Source organism: Moschus berezovskii, chromosome 22 (assembly GCF_049115385.1).
Source record: "Moschus berezovskii isolate FMDL1 chromosome 22, NW_MosBer_1.0, whole genome shotgun sequence".
NCBI lineage: Eukaryota > Metazoa > Chordata > Mammalia > Artiodactyla > Moschidae > Moschus > Moschus berezovskii.
This window is the reverse complement of record NC_142481.1, coordinates 45,444,491-45,462,180: the sequence shown is the minus strand read 5'-3', so window position 1 is coordinate 45,462,180 and position 17,690 is coordinate 45,444,491. Positions and strand designations below refer to the sequence as shown.

General features: G+C 49.9%; 1 pseudogene; it reads right to left on the bottom strand.

The window, feature by feature from the left end:
* Window positions 1-3,225: 3,225 nt before the first annotated feature.
* The window catches only part of LOC148774415 (nuclear receptor coactivator 5-like), an 88,111-nt pseudogene continuing 73,646 nt past the window's right edge, over window positions 3,226-17,690 (bottom strand).

Genomic DNA, 17,690 nt, shown 5'->3' with positions numbered 1-17,690 from the left:
GTTAGCATCAAAATGTGCATCACATTATAGACACGGAACATTTGTGCACCTCGGGCTCTCCTTACTTAACCATATACCATGGAAGTCCTCCAGGGCACTTAGAAAAAGCCAACTCATCCTTTTTCTCGGTCACATAATATTCCACGTGTAGACATATCACAGTTTAAACTTTCATCTTGGAAGTGAATGTTTCCAGGTTTTTATCACTTCAAAAAACATTTCCATAGGTATCCTTGCATATTTATCCTTAGGTGCCAGGATGGAATCTCAGGAGTGTGGTTGCTGGACAGAGGCTATGTTTTTGTTTTGTTTATGAATCAGAACTAAATGACATCACCCATTTTTAATTTTGCTCATCTGATGGGCATTAAAAGGCATTTCATGTGACTCTTACTTGCATTTTTCTAGACTAGGAGTCAAGCTACTTTTTGAGATCAGATACAAACTTCTTTGCATGTTTTTGACTGTTTTGGTTTCCTCTTCTGTAAAATGTCTGGTTGTACCCTTACGCTCTTCGAGGAGCTCTGGACCTCACACATATCTCAGTGCATCATAATTATTTATGTTCCAGAATGCTGTGAGCTCCGCCTGGAAAGATCTGTGTCTTATTCCTAGCAACAACACCAGCATTGAGCACACAGCAGGACTTCAGGAAACACCAGATGAAGGAAGGAGCCTCTACCAGCCGTGGGAGACTCAATTATGCAGCCCTCAAGTCCAATCACCTGGGCAGCCTGGTGTGTCCTCCCAAGATGCGAACCTGTATGTGTTCCTATCCTGGGTTATTTGTCTGTTTCTCAGAGCTGACAGGAACTTTTCACTTGGACTTTTTGAAGAGCCCCTTGGCCTTTTTGAAGAGCCCCTTGGCAAAGCCAAGTGGAATCTCATCCTGAGTGCTCCCAAAGAGCCATGGACCTGGCTGTATCCTTGCTCCTCTATCCCCCAGGGGATGAAGGTCCATCTCCCTCCCCCCCTCCACCCCCACAACTCCTCTGCCATGGAGCACCTAGCCCAGGAACATCCAATTCTTCTCCTCGGGAAGCCATTGTCACACTTCTGTCTGCTGTAGTGAGCAGGAGGGAAGGTATAGGGACCCCCCAAGTGATAGCCCCAAGTTGCTTCCCCCCCTGACGGCCCCAGGACCTGCTCACATAGTTTGGCAACATAAAAAGAGTCCACTTGAACCAGGTTTGTGAGTGACTTACCTAAAGGAAGGCTATTGTGGGCAGCCAGTCTGATTCTTTGTTTCCCCTTGAGAAGGGTGGCTGGGGAACTCTGCCCCCCTTTGATCTCCAAAAGGAACATCTGCTTAAATTAGTGGGGACCCCCAGGTCCAGTTTAGGAATGCTGAAGTCCCACCCCATTTTTGCCTGAGGCCAAACTCATTCATGCAACTTATTGTGCAACTATTATGTCCCAGGCACTGGGGAAACACTAAAGGTCAAACAAGCAAAAATCTCTGCACATGTGGCACTGACAACTGTCACAACCGCTTAACTACTTCGTGGCATGGAAGCAGCCATAGACAATACGAAAATAAATGGGCGTGGCTATGCTCCAACACAGCTTTATCTATGGACACTGAATTTGAATCCCGTGGCATTTTCATGCATCTTGAAATATTAATCTTCTTTTGTCCCCACCCCCCGCACCACTATTTAAAAATATACAAACCATTCTGAGCTTGAGGGAGGGCATGTAAAAACAGGTGGTGCCAACCCCTATTCTAAATAATAAACATTGACACTCACACAGCAAATGTAAGTGCCAGGACTGTTCTGGAGTTTATGTAAATTAACTCATTTCATTCTCATAATAACCCTGGAAGGTCTGTCACTGCCATTGGCTCTGCTAAACAGAGAAAAAAAGAGGCACGTAGTAGAGGGGCCAAGTTGTACAACTGTGGGGTCAGGATTTGAATTCAGAATCCAGAGTGGATGCCCCTCTGCACTATTCTTTACCTCCTCTTGCAAACCCTCAACAAACTAATATGCAGTTGTCTATATGCCTACTACGGAGAAGGCAATGGCACCCCACTCCAGTACTCTTGCCTGGAAAAATCCCATGGACAGAGGAGCCTGGTAGGCTGCAGTACATGGGGTCCCTATGAGTCGGACACAACTGAGCGACTTCACTTTCACTTTTCACTTTCATGCATTGGAGAAGGAAATGGCAACCCACTCCAGTGTTCTTGCCTGGAGAATCCCAGGGACGGGGGAGCCTGGTGGGCTGCCATCTATGGGGTCATACAGAGTCGGACACAACTGAAGTGACGCAGCAGCAGCAGCATATGCCTACTATGCGTACAAAGAAAGGTATAGCCACTAAATGGACAAAAATGGAATGACACGCTAAAGTTTAGGAGACAGGTGTTAGCATCCCCACTTGGAGGGGATGTCATCGATTTGAGGGTCTCACTCTTTCCCCTTTGTTTCTTCCCTTTGCCCACATTCCCCTGCAAACACACCCACCCGACCTGCTCCTCAGCCCTCTCCATGTACTGGCCACATTTCAACTTGGATTCCACAGCCGGAGTGATGCTGGCATCGTTTCCCAGCTTCTTGAGGGGGTAAGATTCAGAGTTAAACAGCCCCAAGAGAGAGACAGACTGGGGACCTTAGGGTCCCAAGAAAGCCTTTGGGGGGACGGATATGGAAGGGTGAGGGGATCGGTGGACCTCAAAAAGAACCCTTTCCTTCATGCAGGGAAACCTCAGTCTACCCCAACAAAGAGAGAGCCTCCGCCACCAGGTCTTTACGGAGGAGGGGGAAGCCGGTGAGTATTCCGTGATTCTCAGCGCGTGGGGGAAATGCTTCTGGCATTAAACAAAGCCTTTTTATATTTAAACTGCCAGCCCAGGATTTTCAGAAAAGTTTCCCCAAGTGTGACTGAGGGTGTGTGCACACAAAAAATAATACACCGACGGATAAACACAGTTGGAGGCAGAAACACGTGTGCACGTGCAAACACCCCGGCTAGGTCTAAACACCGCCACGACCGCCACGAGCCACGTGCCCCTCGGCGGCAGCGCGCCGGGGACGCACAGCCCGCGGGCTTTTGCACGCCCGGCTGCAGGGCGGGCCTGGGGAGTCGGTTCCACCAGGAATTCCAGAGCTACGGGGGGTGGGAGGAGAAGGAAGCCGCCGCCGCAGGGGAGGAGGCGGGGAGAGGAGAGGCGCCCCAGAGCGCAGGGAGAGCAGGGCAAGGGGCCAGGGGGCCGGGTGGCTAGAGGTCGCGGGGGAAGGGCAGGAGACGGAGGCCCCGGCGCCCCACTGAGGGGCCGCCCAGCTGGTGGGGCGGGGGAGGGAAGGCTTGGCATCCGTAGGCCAGGGCCAGATCCCGGGGTCGGGGGGCAAGCGCAGCGAGCGGGGACCGAGAGGGGGCTGCGCGAGGGGAGCGGAGGGGTCTAGGTGCAGCCTGGCCGGCGAGGGGCTGGGACCGCTGCTCAGGGTCGCTGGGAGCCGAGTCCCAGAGACCTGATCTTATGCTTCTGGGCAGGCGGCTGGAGATGCAGGGAGCGACAACCAGTGGTCACTGGATGGGCGCCGCCCCCCGTAGCTTGACCCTGGGCGGTGACTCCGCAGGCCCTTGAGTTCCTTTCTTTCTCCCTGGGGTCGGAGAAATCAACCCATGGAGAGCTCGCTGGCTGGGTTCACTGGGATACAAGGGCTCGCCCGCCCTCATAAGCTAGGAGACTTGCCTAGGATGTTTTTGTTTGTTTTAATGCGAGTCCCTCAAGCTGGGAATCTGGTCCCTTTAGTTTAGGGGAGCACAGAAGTGCAAAAGTCGAGCCCTAGTTTAAAAAGAGCCCAGAAAAGCCTGATCAGAGTTCGGTCTTGGAGAGAATCTTTGTCAACTCCACACCCTGACTACCCTGCCCTTCTCTCTGTCCAGCCCCCGAGGGCATCTCTCACCCTGCTCTTGGGGTCAGATGCCCTTCTGTCCTGAGGTCCAAAACTAGCTCTGATCCTCCCGTGTCTCTCTGAGGGAGTCACACTACCTGACCGTCAGTTTTCTCATCAGTCAATGGGCAGTTTATCCCCCTCTCTGAGACTGCCGGAGGACTCCCTCTGGCAGTGCCTGCCCTCCACACACTCGGAGCCTTGGACCTGAGTCAGCCCATGCCTCACCCCCAAACCAGTTTGAGTGAACGCGGGTATTCACAACAGAAAGAGAGCTCTGGCCGACACATTATGATGCCAAGCTCTGGGAACTTCTCCCCAGACTCCACTGCTAGCCAGAGGTGGGACTGGGACCCCTGTCCCACAGCCTCCAACACTGGGCAACTTTCCATCATCTCAGCAGACGAACTTGTTTTCCGAGGCTAGTTTCAAGGTACTAAGTCGAAAGCAGCTACCAATTGCTTTTTCACCCTGCACACCATCTATGTGCCAAGACCTTTCCACGAATGAATCCTTCCTCCCTTGTCCACAAGCCCCATTGGTCCGATCTCTAAGAGAAGGCTCAGCGGTGATGTGATGTAACGTACCCGGGTCGCCCAGCCCGTCCACGGCACAGACAGGGTTCAGCCCTTCATCTGGTGCCTGCTGTGCACTGGGGTGACCCACCCCAGACCTTAAACCAGAATCTCTAGGAGGAGCAGGAGGAGGGGCAGCTTTTTCCTAATCCTCAGGTGATTTTAGTGTGTAACGCAGATGAACCACAGCACTAAATGTCAGAAGATTTTCCAGTCCAAAGTTAGCAAACAGGAGTCCCTGGCATGTTTTCTTTGCCCCCCACAGTGTTTCATAAACTTTTGAATTCATTGCTGCTGCTGCGTCACTTCAGTCGTGTCCGACTCTGTGCGACCCCATAGACGGAAGCCCACCAGGGTCCCCCGTCCCTGGGATTCTCCAGGCAAGAACACTGGAGTGGGTTGCCATTTCCTTCTCCAATGCATGAAAGTGAAAAGTGAAAGTGAAGTCTCTCAGTCGTGTCCAACCCTTAGCGAACCCACAGACTGCAGCCTACCAGGCTCCTCCATCCATGGGATTTTCTAGGCAAGAGTACTGGAGTGGCTTGCCATTGCCTTCTCCAGAATTCATTGCTAGCAGGTAAAAATCAGGAAATTTTACACCAAAATCCAGACTCTTTACTTCTCCAGCCATTGGAGAACCAGACCACGTAGAATGCATGTATACAAGGCAGCCAGAGATATAGTTGACTGGAGCAGAGAGACAGCATGGAGCTGCTTCAGGCCTGGCACAAGCCCCCAGTTCACCAGGCCTCCATCCACTCCATCACACTGGCTCTGATTTCACTCATTGCACTAATGGGGAACCAGACGTCAGAGGGGCAGGGGATTGTCTGGATACGCACAGGTCAGGTTCAAGAGAAAACTGGGACTGGAAAGAAACCAGGTCTCCCAGCTTTCAGTCCTGTGCTCATCCCTGACCCCACACACAATCTTGAGTCATTTTCAGACAAGGCTACTGTGGGTGTGAGAGACACCCCTTAATCCTTTGGAAGCAAAAGTGATAAGTTTGTACATCCGCCTGGGAAGGCCCTGCTCTGAGCCATCCCCTCAGCCTCCACTGCCGGGTGCCTATTTCATGACACAAAAGCTTGCAGGATAACAGTGTAACTCAGAGACTCCAGCAAATGAGGCCACTTCTACATAGATGTTTTAAATATCCTGATAATAGCAGGTAGGTACATTGCAAGCTGGATTCAGCTACCTGTTGGGAACTGTCAGGGGTCTGAGTGGAAATCCCTAAGCGGAAGGTAATGTTATGGGGTGGGAGCTGGGGCAGAGGAAACAGAGGCTTAGGTGAAGATGGAGAGTCTGACTCATGCTCTCAGCCGCTTAGAATGAGGAGTAGGCAGCAGTCTCTCCCATCCTACAGAAGGGCAAACGGAGGCTGGAACTGACTTAGAAAGTGGCAGGTAACAGGAGGGGAACTTATGTAAACCCGGGGCAAATTCATATCAATGTATGGCAAAACCAACCAATATAATATTGTAAAATAATTTGCCTCCAATAAAAAATAAATTAACTACAAAAAAAAAAAAAGAAAGATTTACTGCCAGTACCACAGACAAATTAGTGAATGCCTGGGCAGTTGTTTCCAAAGACAGGATGCTCATTTGCATGAGGAGTTGCAAAAAAAAAAAAAAAAAGAAAGTGGCAGGTAAGAGCTAGAGACACCTTGGAACGTGAACACTTTCAGGGAGGCAGGTGAGTTTCTTCTCATGCGCCATCTGCGATTGATTGGTACTGCTGCCCAAGGCATGGGGTCCCCAGCTGGGCCCATGGAGGAACTGGGGCCCTCTACAGGATTTTAGAAGGAAAGGACCAACTGAGGCCAGAGAGCTCATTCGTGCAGGCTGTGAGAAGGGCCAAGACTGGTGAAGAACCGTCCCAGTTCTTCAGGCCAAAGATGATGGTGCTAGGACAAAGATAGGGTGGGCAGGAAGACCCAGGGACCCCCCTCAGCCCAGCCCAGGCCAGGTTACTGGGATCCGAGGGTGGTCAGCTGAGAGTGGTGTCTTCCACATTTCCAGGTCAGCCCGGGAGCAGCTTAACTCTGTCTTGGTCCTCGGCTCTCTTTCAAGGAAAAATAAAGGCACAGTCTTCAAAATGCCCCAGGCCCATGTGGGTGAGCAGGCAAGAGGCACACAAAGAGCCCCGCCTATTACAGTCTGATCTGGGGAACCAGGTCCCACCTTGCAGGCCTTAGGGGCTGGAAGGCTGGCAGTGGACCTCCAAGCAGGCCAGATTTCCTCATTTTCTCAGCTCTGCTATAAACCTCTGCACCTCAGCTATCTGGAGCTAGTGTCCTGTGTTTTCGTATCCTGAGCTCCCTCAGGGCTCACCAGCTCACTGTCCACGGTGGCTGCAATCACTGATGACCGTGACATCCTTTGTTTATTGATATGCCAGGAAGTACCCCATTTCTCCGAACACAGAGACCCCCATTTTAATTGTACACCACAGGCTATTTCAATTTGGAAAACTCAGCAGTGGCCACAAGACTGGAAAAGGTCAGTTTTCATTCCAATCCCAAAGAAAGGCAATGACAAAGAATGCCCAAACTACCGCACAATTGCACTCATCTCACACACTACTAAAGGAATGCTTAAAATTCTCCAAGCCAGGCTTTAGTAATACGTGAACCGTGAACTTCTAGATGTTCAAGCTGGTTTTAGAAAAGGCAGAGGAACCAGAGATCAAATTGCCAACATGCGCTGGATCGTTGAAAAAGCAAGAGAGTTCCAGACAAACATCTATTTCTGCTTCATTGACTATGCCAAAGCCTTTGACTATGTGGATCACAATAAACTGTGGAACATTCTGAAAGAGATGGGAATACCAGACCGCCTGACCTGCCTCTTGAGAAACCTGCATGCAGGTCAGGAAGCAACAGTTAGAACTGGACATGGAACAACAGACTGGTTCCAAATAGGAAAAGGAGTACGTCAAGGCTGTATATTGTCACCTTGCTTATTTAACTTATATGCAGAGTAATCATGAGGAACACTGGGCTGGAAGAAGCACAAGCTGGAATCAAGATTGCTGGGAGAAATATCAATAACCTCAGATATGCAGATGACACCACCCTTATGGCAGAAAGTGAAGAGGAACTCAAAAGCCTCTTGAGGGAAGTGAAAGAAGAGAGTGAAAAAGTTGGCTTAAAGCTCAACATTCAGAAAACTAAGATCATGACATCTGGTCCCTTCACTTCATGGGAAATAGATGGGGAAACAGTGGCTGACTTTATTTTTGTGGGCTCCAAAATCACTGCAGATTGTGACTGCAACAATGAAATTAAAAGACGCTTACTCCTTGGAAGGAAAGTTATGACCAACCTAGATAGCATATTAAAAAGCAGAGACATTATTTTGTCAACAAAGGTCCGTCTAGTCAAGGCTATGGTTTTTCCAGTGTTCATGTATGGATGTGAGAATTGGACTGGAAAGAAAGCTGAGTGCCGAAGAATTGATGCTTTTGAACTGTGGTGTTGGAGAAGACTCTTGAGAGTCCCTTGGACTGCAAGGAGATCCAACCAGTCCATCCTAAAGGAGATCAATCCTGGGTGTTCATTGGGAGGACTGATGTTGAAGCTGAAACTCCAATACTTTGGCCACCTGATGCAAAGAGCTGACTCATTGGAAAAGACCCTGATGCTGGGAAAGATTGAGGGCAAGAGGAGAAGGGGATGACAGAGGATGAAATGGTTGGATGGCATCACTGACTCAATGGACATGGATTTGGGTGGTCTCCAGGAGTCGGTGATGGACAGGGAGGCATGGGGTCGCAGAGTCGGATACGACTGAGCGACTGAACTAAACTGAACAGGGCTTCCTATGTGGCGCTGGTGGTAAAGAACTTGCCTGCCAATGCAGGAGACACAAGAGATGCTGGTTAGATTCCTGGGTCAGGAAGATTCCCTGGAGAAGGAAATGATACCCTACTCCAGTATTCTTGCCTAGAAAATTCCATGGACAGAGAAGCCTGGCAGGCTACAATCCATGGTGTCATAGAGAGTCGGACACGACTGGGCGACTGAATACGCACCGTAAACCACTGAACTGAGAGCAGAGGTTACAGTCAGGCCCCGTGGAGGAAGGAGTAAGTGGGTTCTGGACCACCCATTAACAGGCAGAGAGACAGATCAAGCTCAACTCTTGAGTTTCTGCACACAGATCTCACCAGTGAGGGCCACAGATCCCCCGATAGGTCCCTCGAAGCCCTCCTCGTCCTGCCGGTCTCTGGGCTTACAGGCCTCTGAGCTCAGGAAATGGTTGACACACACTCCTGGCTGGTACAGGCCTATGCCCAGGACAATAGGCCACTCAGAGTCAAGCGGCTTTGTCCCCTCCCAGGACCCCAGGCGCAGTGTCACCTCCTTCTGGGGCCGCTGGTATGTGAGCCAGAGGATGCGATACAGGAAGAACAGGGCTCTCCTCCCAGTCCTGCTGCTTCCCTGCTGTGTGTCACTGGGCAAGTTGCTCTCTTCATGGGACCTGACTGACCCTGGCCCGCCCGCTCCACAGAGCTGCAGTGACGGGCAAGGAGAAACGATCCGGAGACCTTAGGCTGAGTGCAACCTGAGCCTGGTTCCCCAATATCCGCAGAGGCCTGCATTCAGAGCTGTGGTGCTCCTGCACACGAGACAAGGCCTGGCCCCAAAGATAGGCCCAGTGTGTGGCACAGAAGGCAAACCCCAAACATGGTTTTCAGAGTGTGCGAGTGTGCTTCCAGTAGTATGGCAGATTGAGTCGCAGAGGTGGCCGTTGTGCGCTCTGGGCTGCAGTCGGGGTACGAAGGGAAGCAGCCGCAGAGTAGAGTTTGCTCAGTCACTTGTATGACTACCATATAACTACCATGTGACCCAGCAATCCCACTTCTGGGCATATACCCTGAGGAAACCATAATTCAAAATGACGCAAGTACCCCAGTGTTCACTGCAGCACTCTTTACAATGGCCAGGACATGGAAGCAGCCTAAATGTCCCTCGACAGATGAATGGATAAAGTTGTTGTGCATATATTCAATGGAATGCTACTCAGCCATAAGAATAAATGAGATTGGGTCATTTGTAGAGATGTGGATAAACCTAGGGTCTGTCACACAGAGTGAAGTAAGTCAGAAAGGGAAAAGAAATATTGTATATTGACGCATCTGTGAAATCTGGAAAAATGGTTTAAATGAACCTATTTGCAGGGCAGGAATAGAGATGCAGACGTAGAGAATGGACATGTGGTCACAGAGGAGGAAGAGGAGGAAGAGGAGGATGGGACAAGGTGGGAGATTAGGACCGACACATAAACACCACCGTGTGTGACATAGGTCGCTAGTGGCAAGCCGCTGTGTAGCACAGGGAGCTCAGCTCGGTGCTCTGTGGTGACCTAGAGCGGTGGGTTGGGGGGTGGGTGGGAGGTCCAGGAGAGAAAGGGTAGATGTATACTTATAGCTAATTCACGTTATTTTACAGCAGAAACCAACACAACCATACAAAGCAATTATATTCCAATTTAAAAAAATCCTGGCCCCCACCCCCACTTGCTAGCTGTGCAACCTTGGGCAAGTTACCACCTCTCCAAACCTCCATTTCTATCTCTGTAAAATGAAAAAGAAACAATAATAGTCAACATTTAATCAGCACCAACTATGTTCCAGGAGCTAAATTTTAGTCCTTAAAACGACTATGGGACATACTATCCCAGCATCAGTGGACAGACAAGGAAACTAAAGCCCAGAGAGACAAAGCGATTCGCTTGAGATCACACTGCTGGTAGGTGGCAGAGCCAGGCTGCTCCAGCAAGGGTCCCAGATCTCTGCCTTCCCGGGTTAGAGAGGAATAAGAGTGATGACACTTGGCTCTGTCTTGGCCCCATGCCTGGCACACAGCAGGCTCACAGTACTTGGTCAGTGCTGTTAATGCTGTGATGGTAGGTACCTCAGTATGCTAGGGCTGCTTAACTAAGTACCGGGGACTTCATGATTTAAACAACAGAAATGTATTTCCTCACAGTTGCAGAGGCTAGAAATCTAAGATCAAGGTGTCAGCAGGGCCGGTTCCTTCTGAGCTCTGTGTCCTCAGATTGCAGACGGCTGTCTTCTCCATGTATCTTTGCCTCGTCTCCCCTCTGGATGTGACTGTGTTCAGATTTCCTTTTTTATTATGACATCTTTTTAACTTAATTGCCTCTTTAACATTCCCTCTCCAAGTACAGTCCCTTTCTGAGGTACCAAGAGTCAGCACTTCAACATATGCAATTTGAGGGGATGCAGTTCAGCCCGTTTCAGTGGGACATATGGGGTTCTGTTCCCATGGCAGGGGCAGAGAAGGGTGGGGCTGGAGGAGAAGTGGTGGATGCCCAGATGGCCCCTGGCCCTGTCTGGCTGGCCGTCAGCTCCCTGGAGCCCTGGTCAGTGGTAGGAGGGCCAGGGCAGGCTTGGGCCCTGGATATGGGGTCAGGGGTCCCACCTTGAGGATGGAGCCTCCAGGGTAGGGTCCCCTCCACCCGGCTTCACACACTCAGCCTTTCACATGGGAGTCGGTGGCCCAGCACTGCGGATGGCACTCTGCAGACCCTGCCCTGAGGAGGGCATCATCTCCAGGGCCAGAATGCATATCTGGGCCCCTATTACCACCTAGACAGCTCATCAGTCCTCCCTGCCCCTGCCCAGATGGACCGTGGACCAAGAACTTGCTCACAGGCCAGGATGCTTCCTCCAACTCTTGCTCTTCCTCAAGGCTTTTTTTTTTTTTAAGGCTTTTAAACTTTAAATTTTATTTATTCATTTATCTGCGCTGAGTCTTCATTGCTGCGCGGACTTTCCTCTAGTTGTGGTGAGTGGGGGCCAGTCTGGAGTTGCGCTGTGTGGGCTTCTCATTGTGGTGGCTTCTCTCGTTGAGGAACACAGGCTCTAGGTGCGGGGGCTTCCGTAGTTGCGGCTCCTGGGCCCCAGAGCACAGGCTCAGTAGTTGTGGCTCACGGGCTTACTTGTTCCACGGCATGTGGGATCCTCTCAGACCAGGGGTCAAACCCAGGTCTCCTGCATTGGCAGGCCAACTGTTTACCACTGTGCCACCAGGGAAGCCCCTCAAGGCCTTCTTAAACTTCCTTGGGAATCATGCCTGCCAGAAACAATGACACTTTTTAAAAGATTCCTTAAGCTCCCTCACTCCAGGATTTAGGACTTTTCAGCATCACTCAGCCTTGCACTTGGCTGGGTTTGGCCAGGTCTGGACCTTGGGATGACTGCAGCCCATGGTGTCGGCCTTAATGCCTTCAGGAGGCAAATCCTGAAGCTATGACCACAGCTAGGTCTGGATTCATTCTGGGTGAGGGGGCTTCCCATGGGCTGTCAACTGCCCTCTCTTTCCCCAAAGATGTCCCCTTCTCTCCAGCTTGTGGTCCCCACTCTGGTGCCAGCCGCCATCTCCCTCACCTGAACAGTTAGTTCCCTTCCTCGGTGGTTGTTTCAGTTCAGTCACTAAGTCGTGTCCAACTCTTGGCAACCCCATGGACTGCAGCATGCCAGGCTTCCCTGTCCTTCACCATCTCCCGGAGTTTGCTCCAACTCATGGCTGTTGAGTCAATGATACTATCTAACATCTCATCCTCTGCCACCCACTTCTCCTCTTGCCCTCCATCTTTCCCAGCATCAGGGTCTTTTCCAATGAATCGGTTCTTTGCATCAGGTGGCCAAAGTACTGGAGTTCAGCTTCAGCATCAGTTCTTCCAATGAATATTAAGGGTCGATTTCTTTTACAATTGACTGGTTTGATCTCCTTGCTGTCCAGGAGATTCTCAAAAATCTCAAGCTTCAATTCTTTGGTGCTCAGCCTTCTTTACAGTCCAACTCTCACATCTGTACATGACTACTGGAAAAACCATAGCTTTGACTATATGGATCTTTGTTGACAAAGTGATGTCTCTGCTTTTTAACACGCTGTCTAGGTTTGTCATAGCTTTTCTTCCAAGGAGCAAGCATCTTTTAATTTCATGGCACCAGTCATCATCTGTAGTGATTTTGGAGCCCAAGAAAATAAAGCCTGTCACGGTTTCCACTTTTTCCCTCCTAGGTGGTCTCCTGCTTTGTTCCCCTGCAACCCTAAGCCACAAGACAGCCAGAGCCGCTTTCTTGCACTTAAATTTGATGATTATCCATTTAAATGCTGTTCGGAAAGTCCAGTTCCTTCCTTATATGCTGACCCTGGCTTCTTTCTCCCCACCAGGTCTCTGCCTTTGGCCTTCTCTGCCTAGAATGCTGGGTGGTAACTGCTCTCACCGGAGAAGGCAATGGCAAGCCACTCCAGTACTCTTGCCTAGAAAATCCCATGGATGGAGGAGCCTGGTAGGCTGCAGTCCGTGGGGTCGCTAAGGGTCAGATGCGACTGACTGACCTCACTTTCACTTTTCACTTTCACACATTGGAGAAGGAAATGGCAACCCACTCCAGTGTTCTTGCCTGGAGAATCCCAAGGACGGGGGAGCCTGGTGGGCTTCCGTCTATGGGGTCACACAGAGTCGGACACGACTGAAGTGACTTAGCAGCAGCAGCAGCAGCAACTGCTCTCACTCGCTGTCAACTCCCACAGGCTCCCCCAAGCCCTCCTTCTCTGAGGGCTTTGAACTTCTGTGTTGTCTGAGGTCCCGCTGCGTGACTAACCCTGGGTCAGCATGCCCACACTCCCAGCATCCTCTGCAGCTAGGGCCTGGGTCTGTCTGATTCAGGTGGTGGAGGATGCCTGCCTCCTGCATTCACCTTAGGCCTGCAAAGAACTAGGGAATAATTTGATCTGCCGGGATATCTCTGAGCTCCAGGATCTCCCTCCTCCCAGCTGACCCTCCAACACTGTGACCTTGGGAATGTTTCAGCCAGAGCCTGGGGCTGAGCTTGGTTGGGGTAGGGGGCTGAGCAGGTGGATACTCTGCCAGGGTTCTGTGTTCTCTGATAAGCTTAGTCTGCCCCAGCTGCCCCTGGAACACTACAGCCCCTCGCTGGTCTCCCAGGGCTCAGACATACCTTCCAAATGGTCACAGTCACCGTATCAGTTTCCTATGGCTGCTATAACAAATCACCACAAACTGAGTGGCTTAAAACAACAAAAATGTATTATAGATTTGGAGGTCAGAGTCTGGAAGAGGGTAAAGTTATCGGGGCAGAATCAAGGTGTTAACAGGGCCATGCTCATCCTGAAAGCTCCAGGGGAGAATCTGCTTCCTTGTCTTTTACCTACATTTCTTGGCTCGTGGCCCCTTCTTCCACCTTCAAATCCAGCAGCATAGCATCTTCAGATTTCTGACTGCGACCACTTCTTCTGCCTCCCTCTTCCACTCTCAGGACCCTTGTGATTGTATTGGGCCCACCCTGATAACCAAGGATAATCTCTTTATTTTAAGGTCAGCGTGTCAAGTGGCATGCAGGATCTTCCCCTACCAGGGACTAAACCCGTGCCCTCTGCAGTGGAAGCTCGGAGTCAACCACTGAGCCACCACAGAAGTCCATAGCTGATAGCAACCTTAATTCCATCTGCAAACTTAATTCCCCCCTGCCATTTTACATACCATCTTCACAACTTCTACAGATTGGATGTAGACAAGTTTTTTGGGGGGTGGGGGAGGGCATTATTCTGCCTACCAAAGGGAAAAGCATCATAGTCCAGTTAGAACACACAGGTGGCAGTTCAGTGCGCTGGCCCTGGAGGCAACCACCTGGGTTCAAGTTCACCACGTACCAGCCAAGTGACCTTGGGCAAGTCACTTCACGTTTCTGAACTTGAGTCTCCTCATCCAAATGGGGGGCGATGTGAGCCCAAACAGTGGGGTACTACCCAGCAACGGAAAGGAATGGATTGTCAATACACACAGCAAGGTGGATGAATCGCAAGATTATTACAGGTGAATGAAACCAGATGAAAAAAAGTACATACTGAATGATTTTGTGTAGCCTTCAAGAAAATGCAAATGAACGTATCGACAGGAAGCAGATCAGTGGCTACTTGTGGACGGAGGGAAGCAGGGACGGGCAGGGGGGAGGGATTACCAGGGGGGCACACGGACATGTTAGGGAGAGATGAGTATGTTCCGTCTTGCTGGTGTGTGGAAGCGAGTGTGTGGATGCCAGAATATCACGTTATCACAAAATATCACATCACTTTGAAAGCCATGGTTCACTGTGGGTCGGCTGATCCTCAGTAAAGCTGTTAAAATGGGAGATTGTAGTGTCTCCTCATAAGCTGGTAGTGCAGAGTAAATGAGTTAATTCACAAAAAGCCATAGAACGACATTTGGCACATAGTAAGTACTCAAAAAGCCTTAGCCAGCATCATCACTAACGTCATGGTTAAACAGCAGTGCTTTTCCACCCAGGCTGCCTGTTAGAATCACCTGGAACACATTCTTAAAGCTGTGATACCTGGGCCTCCCCTATACAAAGTATGATTCAGCTGATGTGGGTTGAGGCCTGGGGCTGGACATTTTAGAGCTCCCCAGGTGATTATTTAGAACTTGAACAAGTCAGGAGTTTTCTTCACTATATCAATATTTATCTAGTCCCACAATGTGGAAGTTATGCCAATATTTTCCAGATAGTTCTACCGTGCAGGCCAACTCCTGTGGAGAAAGAGCTCTGGCTTCATTCATTCATTCATTCAGCAAATGTAACCTATTACACTGGACACCCCTGACCAGATGCTGGGGAGATAAATGTGGACCCAAGCTCCTGCCCTCTAGGATGCCGGGTCTAATGAAAGAGATGGTTATGGGTGAGAAAAGAGAAGAAAGGGCAGGGAGGAATCAGAGAAGACTTCACAGAGGAGGTGACATTTTTTTCAAGGTCTTGAAGAATGTGCAGGAGTTGGCCAAAGGGAAAAAAAGAGCATTATGTATGTATCGATTATCTATTCATTGCTGTGTAACAAATTATGCCAAAATTTAACCATTTAAAACAACCATTTTATTATGTTCATAGCAGGTTGGGGATTCAGTTAGGGCAGAGTGTCTCTGTTCCTCAGTGTCTGGGGTCCTCAGCTGGAAAACTTGAGCCTGGAGCAACTCAGATTAATGCCCAGAAACTGTCTGGCCTCGTTTACTCCTTTACCTGGTATGGGCCAGGATGATTCAAAGATTAGGACTGTCAGCCACAGTGCCTGCACATGGCCTGTCTGTGCAGCTTAGGCTTCCACATATTATGGCCACTTCAGGGTAGTCATACTTGAAGGTTGGGGCTGTAATAAGGAGTATTCTATTGGAAAAGATAGAAGCTGCACCACCTCAGCAGTCACAAACCATCATTCCCACTTCATTCTACTGGTTGAAGCAACCTTAAGCCCACCTTGATTCAAGAGGAAGAGCCATGGACCTTGGCTGTTGATAGAAGGGCCTATTTTAGAACTGCTCTGGTGTGTTCAGGGAGTAACAGTGATAATGATGATGCTAATATCATATAGACATATTGAGCGGTCATGATGCTCCAAGGACCATTCCAAACTCTCTTCATGCATTAACTCAGAGTCCTTCCACCCCAAGGCATATCATTACTCATGTTTTCCAGGTGGAGAAACACGCAAGTCATAAAGCTGGCAACAGGAGAGCTGAGATGTGGACCCAGGCAGACTGGCTACAATGCTCAAGCCCTAACCACTACACACACTGCCTCCCATCAGCAAAAGCAGTGTGGCTGGACCTGTGATGCCTGCAGGGAGGGGCTGGAGCTGCATCTGGAGAGGAAGAGGTGCCAGAGCCTGCAGGATCTTGCCAGATGCATAGAAGAGTCTGGGGTTCATACTAATAATAGTGCAGAACCACTGAAGGGTCTTAAGCAGGAAAATGGGGCTTCTCAGGTGGCACTAGAGGTAAAGAACCCACCTGCCAATGCAGGAGACACAAGAGATGCAGGTTCAATCCCTGGGTTTGGGAAGATCCCCTGAAGAAGGGCATGGCAACCTACTCCAGTATTCTTGCCTAGAGAATCCCATGGACAGAGGAGCCTGGCAGGCTACAGTCCATGGGGTCTCAAAGTGTCAGACACGACTGAAGTGACTTAGCACATATGCACACAAGCAGGAAAATAACATGACCAGATCTGTGTCACAGAATCCCTCCAGAGACTGATAGAGAAGGGATTGAAGGAGGTAAAGCCACAGATGGGAGATGAATCAGCAAGTTAGTGCAAGGGGTCAGATGAAGGCTCGTGGGGAGAACAGGGAATGGTTGCAAGGAGAAGTCAAGGAGTGTCAGTCCACAGCCATTCAATATCATGATCTTGAAGACTAATTAAGCAACTTAGAAAAATTCTTACAATATGTAGTTTTAAGCCTTCTTTAGAATAAAGAGAATTCAAAATCATATAAGAATATGACTCCAGTTTGTTTAAGGGTGCCTGTCTACTGTGCTATTGACTCTGTTTGCCCCCTCTGTGGATATTCTTCACCCTTCTCCCTGCCTAAATCCTGAGTCTAACAACTACAGCCTCCATCACCACAGCTCCTCACCCTCTGATTTTCTGTGGTTCAGCCAAAGAAGGGCACCAGGGGAGATCAGAGGGTGGGAGAAGAGAGAGGCCAGGGTATTTATTTCTCTGGCTCCCTCTCTGTGTCTCTATGGTTCTGAAAATGGCTCAGTTGAAGGGCACAGCTCCTGGCAGCCCCCCACCCACTGCTCCAGCACTCGGGGGCTCCTGGTAACTCCACTCTTTCTCTCACCTGATAGTACAATTATAGAGAGAAAAGCCTGCACGGAAGTGCCCCAAACCATGGAATTATTTTGGTGGTAGGACTGAAGGTGTTTTCCCTTCTTTCTACTTTTCTATATTTCCTTAAATGTTTGCAGTAAACAGTATTAACTTTTATTTAATTTAAAAAAAAGTTAACCAATGGGATTTGAGGCTGGTCAGATGCAGAAAGGACAAATGTGGCAGGAAAGCATGTGCAGTGATTTGAAAGCATGTCCATTAGCCCTCGACATTCCTCCTCTCAGAAGGTGGGGCTAACTCATGCCCCTTGAGTCCAGCTGTCCTTAGTGGCTTGCTTCCAATGAATCGAATACAGTTAGAGGGATGGTGTATGTCTAGCTCTATGAAAGGCATCACAGCTGTCTCTGGGCCCTCTCGGAGCTCTGACTCTGGATGAAGCCAGTTGTCATGTCATGAGGACACTCAAGCAGGCTTTTGGAGAAAGTCACAGTGAGAAACTGAGGCCCCCTGCCAACAGCCCTGTGTGTGAGCACCATGG